The sequence below is a fragment of the Bufo gargarizans genome, chromosome 7 (genome assembly GCF_014858855.1).
Source record: "Bufo gargarizans isolate SCDJY-AF-19 chromosome 7, ASM1485885v1, whole genome shotgun sequence".
NCBI lineage: Eukaryota > Metazoa > Chordata > Amphibia > Anura > Bufonidae > Bufo > Bufo gargarizans.
In genome coordinates this window covers 75,270,757-75,284,545 of record NC_058086.1, presented here as the reverse complement: position 1 = coordinate 75,284,545, position 13,789 = coordinate 75,270,757, and the positions used below count along the sequence as shown (strand labels likewise).

Below are 13,789 nucleotides of genomic sequence, written 5' to 3'. Positions count from 1 at the left end.
CTGAACCCAAAGTGTGCAAAGAAGTCAGTAAAAGGTGGAGGAGGAAGTGTTATGGTTTGGGGAATGTTTTCTGCAGCAGGAGTTGGACCTCTCATACAGCTACATGGCAGAATGAATGCAAGTGTGTATCAGAGCCTTCTTCAACAACACATGGTTCCTCCCTTGCGTTCATCACTCAATCAGCCAGCAATTTTAACGCAGGACAATGCCACCTGTCACACAGCAAAATGGGTAAAGCAGTTCCTTGAAACTGAAAACATTGCAACAATGAAATGGCCAGGCCAGAGTCCTGATCTAAACCCAATAGAAATCCTCTGGAAAATCCTTGGTGATAAAGTTGTGGTCAAGAAACCCGCAGCAGTCACAGAACTGTTAAAGAAACTGGACAAAGAGTGGACCAAAATAACACCAGAACAGTGTGAGAGACTAGTGATGTCCTGTGGCCGCAGATGTGCTGAGGTCATTCAAAGCAAGGGCCTGTACACTTCCTACTGATTAGTGACTGTTGTAACCTTCAGAAAATTTAGTTAGAATCTTTCTCTAATTATGTTCTCTGTTCTCTAATTATGATCATCAGGTTTTTTTTTTTTTTGGTTTTTTTTAAATACAGGTTTTATGTTGATAATACACTGTTCTAATGGCATGGTGAACCCCTTATAAAAAAAATCTTTCTTTTAAATAAAGATCAATGTAGATTACATTATTTCTGTAAAAATCAAGTGTTTCTAAATTGTTCTCAAATTTTCACCACGTGTGTGTGTGTGTGTGTGTGTGTGTGTGTGTGTGTATACAGTACAGACCAAAAGTTTGGACACACCTTCTCATTCAAAGAGTTTTCTTTATTTTCATGACTGTTAAAATTGTAGATTCACACTGAAGGCATCAAAACTATGAATTAACACGTGGAATTATATACATAACAAAAAAGTGTGAAACAGAAAATATGTCATATTCTAGGTTCTTCAAAGTAGCCACCTTTTGCTTTGATTACTGCTTTGCACACTCTTGGCATTCTCTTGATGAGCTTCAAGAGGTAGTCACCTGAAATGGTTTTCACTTCACAGGTGTGCCCTGTCAGGTTTAATAAGTGGGATTTCTTGCCTTATAAATGGGGTTGGGACCATCAGTTGCGTTGTGGAGAAGTCAGGTGGATACACAGCTGATAGTCCTACTGAATAGACTGTTAGCTGCTTTTTTCTTGCCATAACACAAATTCTAAGTAAAGAAAAACGAGTGGCCATCATTACTTTAAGAAATGAAGGCCAGTCAGTTTGAAAAATTGGGAACTTTTTCAAAGTGTCCCCAAGTGCAGTCACAAAAACCATCAAGCGCTACAAAGAAACTGGCTCACATGCGGACCGCCCCAGGAAAGGAAGACCAAGAGTCACCTCTGCTGCGGAGGATAAGTTCATCCGAGTAACCAGCCTCAGAAATCGCAGGTTAACAGCAGCTCAGATTAGAGACCAGGTCAATGCCACACAGAGTTCTAGCAGCAGACACATCTCTAGAACAACTGTTAAGAGGAGACTGTGTGAATCAGGCCTTCGTGGTAGAATATCTGCTAGGAAACCACTGCTAAGGACAGGCAACAAGCAGAAGAGACTTGTTTGGGCTAAACAACACAAGGAATGGACATTAGACCAGTGGAAATCTGTGCTTTGGTCTGATGAGTCCAAATTTGAGATCTTTGGTTCCAACCACCGTGTCTTTGTGCGACGCAGAAAAGGTCAACGGATGGACTCTACATGCCTGGTTCCCACCGTGAAGCATGGAGGAGGAGGTGTGATGGTGTGGGGGTGCTTTGCTGGTGACACTGTTGGGGATTTCTTAAAAATTGAAGGCATACTGAACCAGCATGGCTACCACAGTATCTTGCAGTGGCATGCTATTCCATCCGGTTTGCGTTTAGTTGGACCATAATTTATTTTTCAACAGGACAATGACCCCAAACACACCTCCAGGCTGTGTAAGGGCTATTTGACCATGAAGGAGAGTGATGGGGTGCTGCGCCAGATGACCTGGCCTCCACAGTCACCAGACCTGAACCCAATCGAGATGGTTTGGGGTGAGCTGGACAGCAGAGTGAAGGCAAAAGGGCCAACAAGTGCTAAGCATCTCTGGGAACTCCTTCAAGACTGTTGGAAGACCATTTCAAGTGACTACCTCTTGAAGCTCATCAAGAGAATGCCAAGAGTGTGCAAAACAGTAATCAAAGCAAAAGGTGGCTACTTTGAAGAACCTAGAATATGACATATTTTCAGTTGTTTCACACTTTTATGTTATGTATATAATTCCACATGTGTTAATTCAGAGTTTTGATGCCTTCAGTATGAATCTACAATTAACATAGTCATGAAAATAAAGAAAACTCTTTGAATGAGGTGTGTCCAAACTTTTGGTCTGTACTGTAGTCCCAAATAAAATGCCACCTTATCCTGTAGTTTCCATAATGGGGTCACTTTTAGGGAGTTTCTACTGTAGGGGTGCATCAGGGGGTCTTGAAATAGGACACGGTGTAAATAAACCGGTCCATAAAAATCAGCCCCCCAAAACCCACACACCGCTCCTTTCCCTCTACACCCCGCCGTGTGGCCGTACAGTATTGTACGACCGCATATGTGGTGTTTCTGTAAACTGCAACGTCAGGGCAATAAAGATACAGTCTTGTTTGACTGTTAACCCTTGCTTTGTTAGTGGAAAAAATTGGCAAAAAAATGTAATTCTGAAATTTCATCCCCATTTGCCAATAACTCTTGTGGAGCACCTAAAGGGTTAACATAGTTTGTGAGATCAGTTTTGAATACCTTGAGGGGTGTAGTTTCTTAGATTGGGTCACTTTTAGGGAGTTTCTACTGTAGGGGTGCATCAGGGGGTCTTGAAATAGGACACAGTGTAAATAAACCAGTCCATAAAAATCAGCCTTCCAAAACCCACATGGCGCTCCTTTCCCTCTACACCCCGCCGTGTGGCCGTAGAGCAGTGTACGACCACATATGGGGTGTTTCTGTAAATGGCAGAGTCAGGCCAATAACTCTTGTGGAACACCTAAAGGGTTAACAATGTTTGTAAAATCAGTTTTTAATACCTTGAGGGGTATAGTTTCTAAATGGGGTCATTTTTGGGTGGTTTCTATTATGTAAGCCTCACAAAGTGACTTCAAACCTGAACTGGTCCCTAAAAAAAAAAAAAGGGTTTTTGAAAATTTTCAAGATTTGCGTCTAATCTTCTAAGCCTTGTAACGTCCCCAAAAAATAAAAATAGCATTCCCCAAATTATCCAAACATGAAGTAGACATATGGGGTATGTAAATGAATAACTATTTTTGGAGTTATTACTATGTATTGTGGAAAAAACAATCTCAGAATGGCCTGGCTAAGTAAAAGAGTTTTAAAGTTATCACCATTTAAAGTGACACTGGTCAGATTTGCAAAAAATGGCCTGGTCCCTAAGGTGAAATAAGGCTGTGTCCTGAAGGGGTTAAACTGCTGTATGGTCTTGGCCATCGTGCTTCAGCTCAGTTTTAGGGTGTTGGCCATCTTCATATAGTCTTCTAGGCCATCTTTATGTAGAGCAGCAGTTTTTTTTTTTTTGTTTTTTTTTCAGATCCTCAGCGAGTACTGAAATTGAGTGTGAGAACAATAACAACACCAAATTTAACACACGTGCTCCCCATTCACACCTGAGACCTTGTAACACTAGGGTGGGAAAATGGCTAATTGGGTACAAGCGTTGATATGAATTCAGCCGACTGTGTGAAGCCCGTGCCGTGGTCCGCAATGCACAGGCATCGACTGTGGCCCAGACGCGATCCGTCTGTTCCGCAAAAAGATAGAGCAAGTTCTATCTTTTTGCAGTGCGGAGGTACGGAACAGAACCCCAGGAAGCACTCTGTAGTGCTTCTGTAGTGGTTCATTCCGTGCTTAAGTTTCGCATCTCCGGATTTGGGACCCATTGAAGTGAATCAGTCCGCATCCGCGATGCGGAATGCGCACGGAACAGTGCCAGTGTATTGCGGGTCCGCAATACGGCAACGGGCAGCACACGTTCGTGTGAATGAGCCCTTAGAAGTATAACTCTTGTTTTGTATATGTTGTATTGGACATGTACAATATATGTTAATTATACTGTGCTGCACTGAAGGGAGTGGAAAGATGGGAAATGTTATTTGTTGTGTGTATTAACACTGTAAAATCTAATGAAATGGTCAGAGAGGAACACAAATGAAAAAGACTGCAGATGGAAAATCACAAATTAAGAAATGACCAATTGTGGAACCATTTACTTTGTGAGGAAAATAAGTATTAGCTTTACTGAAGAAGACCAGGAGGATAAGGGCTCATGCACACAAACGTATTTTCTTTCCGTGTCTGTGTATTAATTTCAATGGGTCCACAAAAAAACTGAAGTTACTCTGTGTGCATTCCGTTTCCATATATCCGTTCCACAAAAAAATAGAACATGTCCTATTGTTGTCCATATTACAGTCCTAAGGGCTCATGCATACAAACGTATTTTATTTCTTAGGTGTCCGTTCCGTTTTTTGTTTTTTTTTGAGGACCGTATGCAAAACCATTCATTTCAATGGGTCTGCAAAAAAACAAAACAAAAAGGTACTCCATGTGCATTCAGTTTCCGTATGTCCATTACGCAACGTGTCCTATTATTGTCTGCCAAAAAACCTAATACATCCGTTTTTTTGTGGATCCATTGCAACAATGCATGTCCTTGTCTGCAAAACGAACAAGAATTGGACTTTTTTTGCTTAACGGAATTGAAGACATACAGATATGGAATGCACATGGAGTAATATAATTTTTTTTTGCAGCCCTATTGAAATTAATAGTTCCACATACGGGCCGCAAAAAGAACAGAACAGATAAAAAACATTTTTCCCTGAGCATTCCCAAAAAGCAAGAAGAGTACATTTTAAAAAACAAATCTGATTGAAGAGCACTATCGATCCTCACATTCTGTCCAGTAGATACAAAACTAGGAATCCCTTCATGTTCATATATAAGCATATATAAGCTTTTGAAAAGCTTAACTTTTGATGCTCCTTTAGTGCCCCATTCACAATCGAATGTCCCTATAGTAAGAATAGCGTGGTAGTGTTCCCCTTGCAATAGTGAACTTCTTGTAGTGTTAATAAAATAAATGTAATACTCACATAGCCCCATTCCATCAGCAGGCACGATGCAGTGACATAACCGTACCTGCTGAGCTCAGCAGGGAAGTGCACAGGTAGGAGGATGATCTTTGGCCTGTGCGGTATCCTCGTCAGCTCAGCAGGTACACTGAAGCCACGGCATCGAGTTTGCTGCTGTGGACAGGCTGTGTACAGGTTGTGTGAAAGGTGGAGCAGGGGGATAACAATTTCCTGCTTCACCATTGCTTTCAACTGTATCTGCATCCGCAGGACCTGCCACAACTAAAATCCAGAATGGTCAGGAAGTACAATATTACCACTGGTATTTTTGCCCATCAAAGGTGTATGGGCATACTTAGGGCTCATGCACACAAACGTATTTTCTTTCCGTAGCCGTTCAGTTTATTTTTATTTTTGCAGACTGTATACGGAAGCATTTATTTCAACGGGTCCACAAAAAAACAAAAACAGAAATTATTCAGTGTGCATTTCGTTACCCTATGGCAGTTCCGCAAAAAAATAGAACATGTCCTATTACTGTTCGCATTACGGCCAAGGATAGTACTGTTCTATGGGGGCCAGCTATTCCGTTCCACAAAATACATACGGTCGTGAACATGAGGCCTTATGGTACATGAAGACAACAGTTTAGTTTATGAGGATATTCCACTCTGTTTCACTGCATTTTACACCATCTGTATGTGTTCCTTGCAAATTTTGTTACAGATTTTGCAGCCGATTTGACCCTTTGGAGTTTTTGGAGGAGGTTTTGAGGAAGGTTTGACTGGAGGTTTTTCCACCAAAGCCAGAAGTTGATTTGAATGGAATCTGAAATATAAAGGAAGGACTTCTCCTTCCTGTCACATACTCTTTGTTGAAAAACCAGAAGAAAAAAAAATAAATCGACCTCCAAAAAACTCTGTGTGAACCTACCAATTGCATGGTATTGGTTGAGAAATGTATGGAAATCTGCACCGCAGGTCAATTTCCACACTGTGTAGATAGATTTTTCACTGACTTAGCAGGTATGTATTAGTGTACATTCACACTACCGTTTTTTTTTTCCGTTTCCGATTTTAGCGGTATACATGCGGATCTATTCATTTCAATGGTCTAAAATTATGTACGGACAACGTTCAGTATGTTGTCCAATTCCGTTCTACCGTTTTTATGTTCCGTCAAAATATGAAGCTTGTCCTACTATTGACCGCAGATCTCGGTCCGATTCCCCATTCAAGTCAATGGATCCGCAAAAATCGGAGGACAAACGGAAACATTTCCGTATGTGTTCCGATTTTCACGGATCCGTTTCCGTTTTTTTATTAACATAATTTATTGTAGGCTCTGCCCTCTGGGGTAGTGGCTTAAAAATTCATATCTACCTAGCCATAACGATTTGGGAGCCCCCTAAAATCAAGATGCCTAGGGTAGATGTCTCCAAAATGATTGTATTAATCCAAGAGAGGCCAGAAATCTGGGATTCCAGAAAGGATCTGTACCATGATCGGGTACGAAAGGACCGGGCATGGGAAGAGGTGGCACAGGAGCTGATGCCTTAAGATTGTGCCAGATGCAGATCCGATAAGCGTTCTGGAATTAGTAAGTGTACATTTTAATATATTCATGTAATATCATTCTGTGTATAAAATCAAGTCCAGTAGCATCCCTGATTGCAATCTCTAGTGCAATGTTCAGACGTCTGCACTAGAAATTAGCATGGGCCGGGGGGGCGGAGCCTGGCTGCAGACCTGGCCAGACGTATGTAGGAGAGCTCTCCTCCTCACCACTCTGCTAACTGGTAAATTTTGCGGTCTAAATCGCTCAAGAAAAGTGGGTAGATACATACCCAAAGAAAAAACTGAAGCTAGCAAACCAGAGCGCGCAAACCAGAGCGCGGGGTCTCCGACATGGAGAAATATCTGAATAAGAAATCTCCAGCTCCAGCGCCGCCTGGCCCTAAGATGGCGCCGCCGGAAACTAATGACTGGGGCAGAGAATCGGAGGAAGATGAAGAGGCCATAAATGACAGGGAAGCATGCCCCGCTTCACAAAGCGCTGCTCCGATATCGAGAAAGTTTTTACAGCAAGCGCTGTCGGCGGCCCTAACCCCAGTTATACAGGAGCTGCAAGAAATAAAAGCTGACCTGAAGCAGATCGGCGGGAGGGTGGAAACGCTGGAAGACAACCAGGCGTCCATCACGAAATATATAAGAGCTGCAAGCGACAACAACATGGCTCTAGCAGCCTCCCTGGACACAGCATACTCCCTCATAGAAGACCAGGAGAACCGGAATAGGAGGAAGAACCTCCGCGGCCTGCCTGAAAGCATCACGCACGAGGGCTTACCAGAAGCTGCAGGCGCCATCTTCTCCCTACTCCTGGGAAGCTCCAGCATGACCGAGATCCAGATAGAGCGCATTCATAGAGCGCTCAGGCCGAAGGAGAAGGAGAACCCTAGAGACGTGGTATGCGGTCTATTGAGGTATGTGGATACCGCTGCGCTAATGCAGGCCGCCAGAAACGGGAGAGAAATCCTGTATGAAGGCGCCAAAATCTCCATCTACCAAGATCTGGCATCCACTACATTGAATAAACGGGGGGCGCTGCAGCCCCTCACTGAGCATCTGCACCATCACAAGGTGCCGTATAAATGGCTATTCCCCTTCGGCCTTACATTCGCTGTAGATGGGAAGCGCTGTACCATTCGCCTGCCACAAGACCTCCAGGCTGCCTGGGAGCTGTTACAGATGGATCCACTTGATGTGCCATCCTGGCTGCCATACGCCGACATCGGAAAACAGCTGCCAGAACTACCAGAGGCCACAGGTTGGCTTAAAGCCTCACAAAAGAAGAAGAACCAGCACAGATCAAGGGACACTTGAAGTCCTAGAGACTGTCCTGTAACTCTATCGAATTCACAGGAGTGACTTTCCACAGATCCCAGGGATGGACAGGTTCATGCTGATTTTTGCAATATTAGGAGACTGCAAGTATACCTGTCTGTCATACGTATTGAAGAGTTCCCGTTCTTGTTGTATTTTGCAGGGGAGATACTTTACCCTGCAATGCCACCTCTCTACATTTTTACTTAGACCGAAATTTGTAAGGTGCTATTCCGCACCAGTCCAGCAGGTGGTGCACTGTGGACACCATTGAGTAATGTGGTTCCATACTGCATCCCCCCTACCTACCAGGGTTACACTGGCACAAACCTGGTACATGTGCCTGATTACATGGCTGTTCACGCCCGCTTCACTGCAGCTAAGTGACCTGCTGCGGTGTTGCTGGCATGGGAGCCATTGTACTGTTCTATTTGTCATGTTGACAGAATCTTTAGTTGTGATGTTATTAGTTCACTCCCTAGATGCGGTCGATGTGTATGGCTGGAGTTCTCCGGTTCCAAGGATACCCTATTCTTGCAATGATGTCGTCAATTAAATGTACAACGTATAATGTCAGGGGCTTTAACACCCCACAAAAGCGCTCTCAGGTCATCCGTCTGCTAAAAAAGAATAATACAGATATCTGCTTCTTTCAGGAGCTGCATTTTAAAGAGGTACATATACCCAAAATTCAGAACCCATACTTTCAACACTGGTATTTCAGTGCCTTTGAAAAAGCAAAGAGAGGGGTGGGTATTGCAATTTCTAAGAGAGTACCTTTTACATTGATATCTAACCTGACGGACCCTGAGGGCCGCTTCATATTCGTGAAGGGCCTCATTGGCACGCAAAAGGTTACGCTTGCTAGTCTATACAGCCCTAACCGTGGTCAGAAACAATGGATCAAGATCACACTAAGTAAACTAGAGTTATTTGCAGAAGGGATTAGGTTAATTGGGGGAGACCTCAATGTCACTTTGAATCCCATCATTGCTGCCTCTGATGGCTCCTCCCAATTGACCCAGTCAGCACTAGGATGCATCAACAGATATATTTCGGATATGAACCTGCTAGACGTCTGGCGATTAGCTCATCCGGATACTAGGGACTTCACCTTCTTTTCAGCACCGCATAAATCGCACAAACGGTTAGACTACATCTTACTGTCTAGTAATGCCGTAGATATGGTGGACTCGGCTGACATAGGTGTTGTGTCCATCTCTGATCACGCCCCAGTCTCTGCCGCCCTCAGATTCTCCAGCTTACCAGCCTCAGTTAGACAGTGGCGCTTAAACGAGACGCTGCTAGATAGACAGGCAGATACCTCAACCCTAGAACAAAAATTAAGGGACTTCTTTGTGACCAATGCGACACCGGGTATGCCCCAGACGACACTTTGGGAGACGCACAAAGTGGTTATACGGGGAGAGTTAATAGCCTTAGGCAGTAGAGTCAAGAAAGAGAAACAAAAGATCCTACATGACCTCTTAGTTCAGATAGCAGATAAAGAGGCAGTCCATAAACGGTCTAAAGCAATGACAGTTCAGACTGAACTGAACCAGCTGATATCGCAATTAAAGGACCACTTAAACATTCAAAACGCAAAAGCCTATCAGTACGCCCAATATAAACATTACTCCCACGGAGACAAAGGATCTAAGTTGACGTCCTCCCTCACTAAACAAAAGAGAGAGTCCATGTTCATTCCCAATATTAAATCCAGCAATGGAAGTATACTGCATAAAACAGCTGATATTGCAGAGGAATTCCAGGAATTCTACAAGCAACTCTACGGCCTATCGGACCCCAATCACCCAGACCTTTCAATACCAGAAGCAACAGACTTGTTTCTGAAAGGCCTAAACTTACCTCAGATAACCTCCCAAGAAGGCGATACACTATTAGAGCCAGTCACTGAACTTGAAGTGAAAACACTACTAACCTCCATGCCCACGGGTAAAAGCCCTGGCCCGGATGGATTTCCAGTGGGCTATTATAAAAAATTCTCAGATACACCAATACCCCACCTGGTAACGTGGTGCAATGCACTGCTGAATGGGGAAACCCTACACAAGCAATCATTGGAGGCCACGGTAACCATACTCCCAAAACCTGGGAAAGATCCCCTTCTCTGCGGCAGCTATAGGCCAATCTCGTTACTTAACGTAGATGTAAAAATATGGGCCAAACTCCTAGCGACGAGGCTGGGCCGCCTGCTCCCCAAACTTATCCACCCCGACCAATCTGGCTTTGTTCCAGGGAGGGAAGGGAACCACAATTCCTGTAGGTTGATTACTGCAATACAGTGGGCCAAAAAGAAAAACCTCCCCTTGGCGCTGCTCAGTGTAGATGCGGAGAAGGCCTTCGATCGGGTGAGCTGGGACTTTATGAGGAGGACACTGTTGAGGTTTGGAATCCCGACAAGATTCCAGGAGGCAGTGATGTCGTTATACAAGGGACCGAGTGCAAGAATTAGGGTCAATGGTACATTGTCCCCATCCTTCCCTATTTGCAACGGGACACGTCAGGGCTGCCCCCTATCTCCTGCCTTATACATACTGGTCATGGAGACCCTCCTTCAGGCCATTAGAGAACACGTAAATATACATGGAGTGAAAACAGAAAATAACGGTGTAGAATACATTAATGTGGCTTATGCCGACGATCTTCTGATCATGGTCTCCAACCCGATCGAGGCCTTCCCGCATCTTTTGAAACTGTTTGAAGAGTATGGTAGGCTGTCGAACTACAAAATGAATTATACCAAGTCAGAAGCCTTAAATGTTAATGCCCCGGCGAGCTCCATAGCCATTTTGAAAACCACTACTCCCTTTAAATGGCAATCCTCGTGTGTCTCCTATCTGGGGGTCAAGATCTCTGCGTCCACTGAGGACTGATTTTGGCTTAACTATATTCCCCTTATATCAGAGGTCCAAAATCTGCTCCAATCGTTACGCCTCCCTTATTCTTCTTGGATGGGAAGAAAAAACATCCTAAAAGCATTTGTTCTTCCAAAAATTATGTATGTATTACAGATGTTGCCAATATTTTTACCTAACTCGTACTTTACGAAGATCCACAGGCTTTTTGCGACTTACTTGTGGGGTGGTAGGAAGGCTAGGGCCCCTCACCAGAGGCTGGTACTGGGGCGTGGACATGGAGGTATAGCACTGCCAGATGTCCAGACGTATTACAGGGCCATTCACCTGACGAGGTGGTTGCAGCTTCATTCCCCTGCCTATCACACGTTGGGCACGGAATTGGAACTAGTGCAGCTTACCCAACTGCAGAAAGCAGCTTTATGGGGTCAATCGAATGCGTCACTTCATTCCCATGTGCTCCTAAAGGGCACCAGCCTGGTCATTAAACAGCTCAACAAGGCTCATGGGCTCCTACAGAACCCTCCCGGTGCGATGCCAGCAGACCTTATACCTCACTCTATCCAACCTCCAGGTGCTCAGGCCTCACAGATTTGGCACAGATTAAGAAGCTTCTCCACAGCCGATTTTATAGGGAAAATGAACGGCACCCTGTCGGAGCAACATCCCCTTAGCCTGGCTTGGAAGGCAGCAAACTTCCTAGACCTAATATCTATCAAATCTGCTGGGAAACAGCTGCTCACTCAGAAACCATGTGTAATGACTCTGACATGGTTTGAGAAGTTAGCAAACCCCCCCTCCCCTCAACGCAAATTGATATCTAACATATACACGGCCTTGACCTCACCTCAGCGCCGCATAACCCCACAATATGTGCACACCTGGGCCAACGACCTTAAGACTACTTTCTCGGAGACTGATATTCTCCGCATGCACTCGCACGGCTTCTCCCGCTGTGTGAAGATCCAAGAGCATTCATATAAGGTTCTCACGCAGTGGTACCTTACCCCCAAACAACTATTTCTTAGTGGTTTGAGTGATCACGACAAGTGTTGGAGATGTGGGGAGGAAGGTGGCACTCTTCTTCACATTTTCTGGTCCTGCCCTAAAATTAGAGGAATTGGGATAACGTTTCCCAGATCATTAACAAAATTCTAAACACTAATCTGATATTAACCCCTCAACTGGTTCTTTTATGGCTCCCAACAAAGGACCTATCGCCGTCAAAGAACAAGCTTAGTACACACCTGATCCAGGCTGCACGTTTACTTATCCCCCAAAAGTGGCTGAGTTTAAATCCCCCCACTATCTCTCAGTGGTTAGGCAAATTAGATCACATACATCGTATGGAGGAGCTAGCGGGTTGGGAACTTAGGGCTCATGAGAAGCACAAGAAGTTATGGGCCCCCTGGATTGCATATAGGCATGCGAAGGGTACTTCAGCATCTTAGCGATTTTTTGACTGACAATAACCTTGAGAAAGTCCCATGGTTGTGACCGTCTCATTAGCAAGAATAGAAGAAACTCACTGTCTTCCTCCCTTTGGAATCATCAAAGGTATCGCAACAGCCTTAGACCGTATCTGTCCAGTTCTAAGGACATATTGCACCCCCCCCTCCCTCCCCATACACCCCCCCACCTTATCGGTTCGTTTTTGACCTTACCTACCTCAGGTTATACTTTAATTGTCAATTGATGTCATTTGCTGATCTAGCTATGCAAAATGCACCTTACTTATGTCTTACGTATATAGTCTATGTACCTGTCAATTGCGAATTTGATTGCATGTCACAATCCTGACTTATACATCAATGTATGTTATGCTCCTTCTTTACTGCTTTTCAATAAAAAGACAATTGACAAATAAATTAGCATGGGCCTTGCAAAGTAACATAGCAGACTTTTTTTTAATTTGCAAAATCCTTTGATGTCTATCACTTTTTATGTAATGCATCTCTGCACATTTTCCAACTTTCCTGTGTCACTTTGCTTAGCCTTTGTTTATGTCTTGTGCACACGTCTGCAAGGATGGAGCCCTGACCTTGCAAAAGTAATCAGGGGTTGCTATGGGACTAGCTATGGTTCTGTCTGATATGAACCTTCTTGAAAGTAATCACAGATGGGTTTCTGAAATGTACATTGGGTCTTGCAAAGTGACATAGCAGACTTATTTTTTTTGCAAAATCCTTTGATGCCTATCACTTTTTAAATAATGCATCTCTGCACATTTGCAAACTGTCCTGTGTCACTTTGCTTGGCCTTTGTGCACACGTCTGCAAGGATGGAGCACTGACCTTGCAAAAGTAATCAGGGGATACTATGGGACTAGCTATGGTGCAAAGTGACATAGCAGACTTTTTTAAAATTTAAATCCTTTGATGCCTATCACTTTTTATATTGGATACTTTCACACTTGTGGCAGGACGGATCCAACAGGCTGTTCACCATGTCGGATCCGTCCTTCAGCTATTTTGGCAGACCGCCGTTCTGTCCCTATTGACGATAATGGGGACGGGGGTGGAGCTCGGGCACAGCACGGCGGTGGATGGCAAAAGCCGCAGGACTAAAAAGTTGAATATGCTGTACTTTTAGTCCTGTGGCCTTTTGCCGTGCACCGCCGGGCTGCGCCAGAGCTCTGACCGTCCCCATTAGTCAATAGGGACAGAGCGGCGGTCTGCCAAAATAGCGGAAGGACGGATCCAACATGGTAAACAGCCTGTTGGATCCGTTCTGCCGCAAGAGTGAAAGTAGCCTCATGCATCTCTGCACATTTTCAAAATTTGCTATTTCTTGTGCACATGTCTGCAATGATGGAGCTCAGTTTTCTATCCTTTGAAGTTGTATGAAATAGAAGATGTCTTTTAAATATTGTAAACCATGAA

At 44.2% G+C, this 13,789-nt stretch overlaps 1 protein-coding gene across 1 annotated transcript in view; it reads left to right on the top strand.

The window, feature by feature from the left end:
• Positions 1-13,789, top strand: part of SLC25A38 (solute carrier family 25 member 38) — a 215,971-nt gene that overhangs the window by 200,830 nt on the left and 1,352 nt on the right. The gene's annotated exons all lie outside the window — the stretch shown is intronic.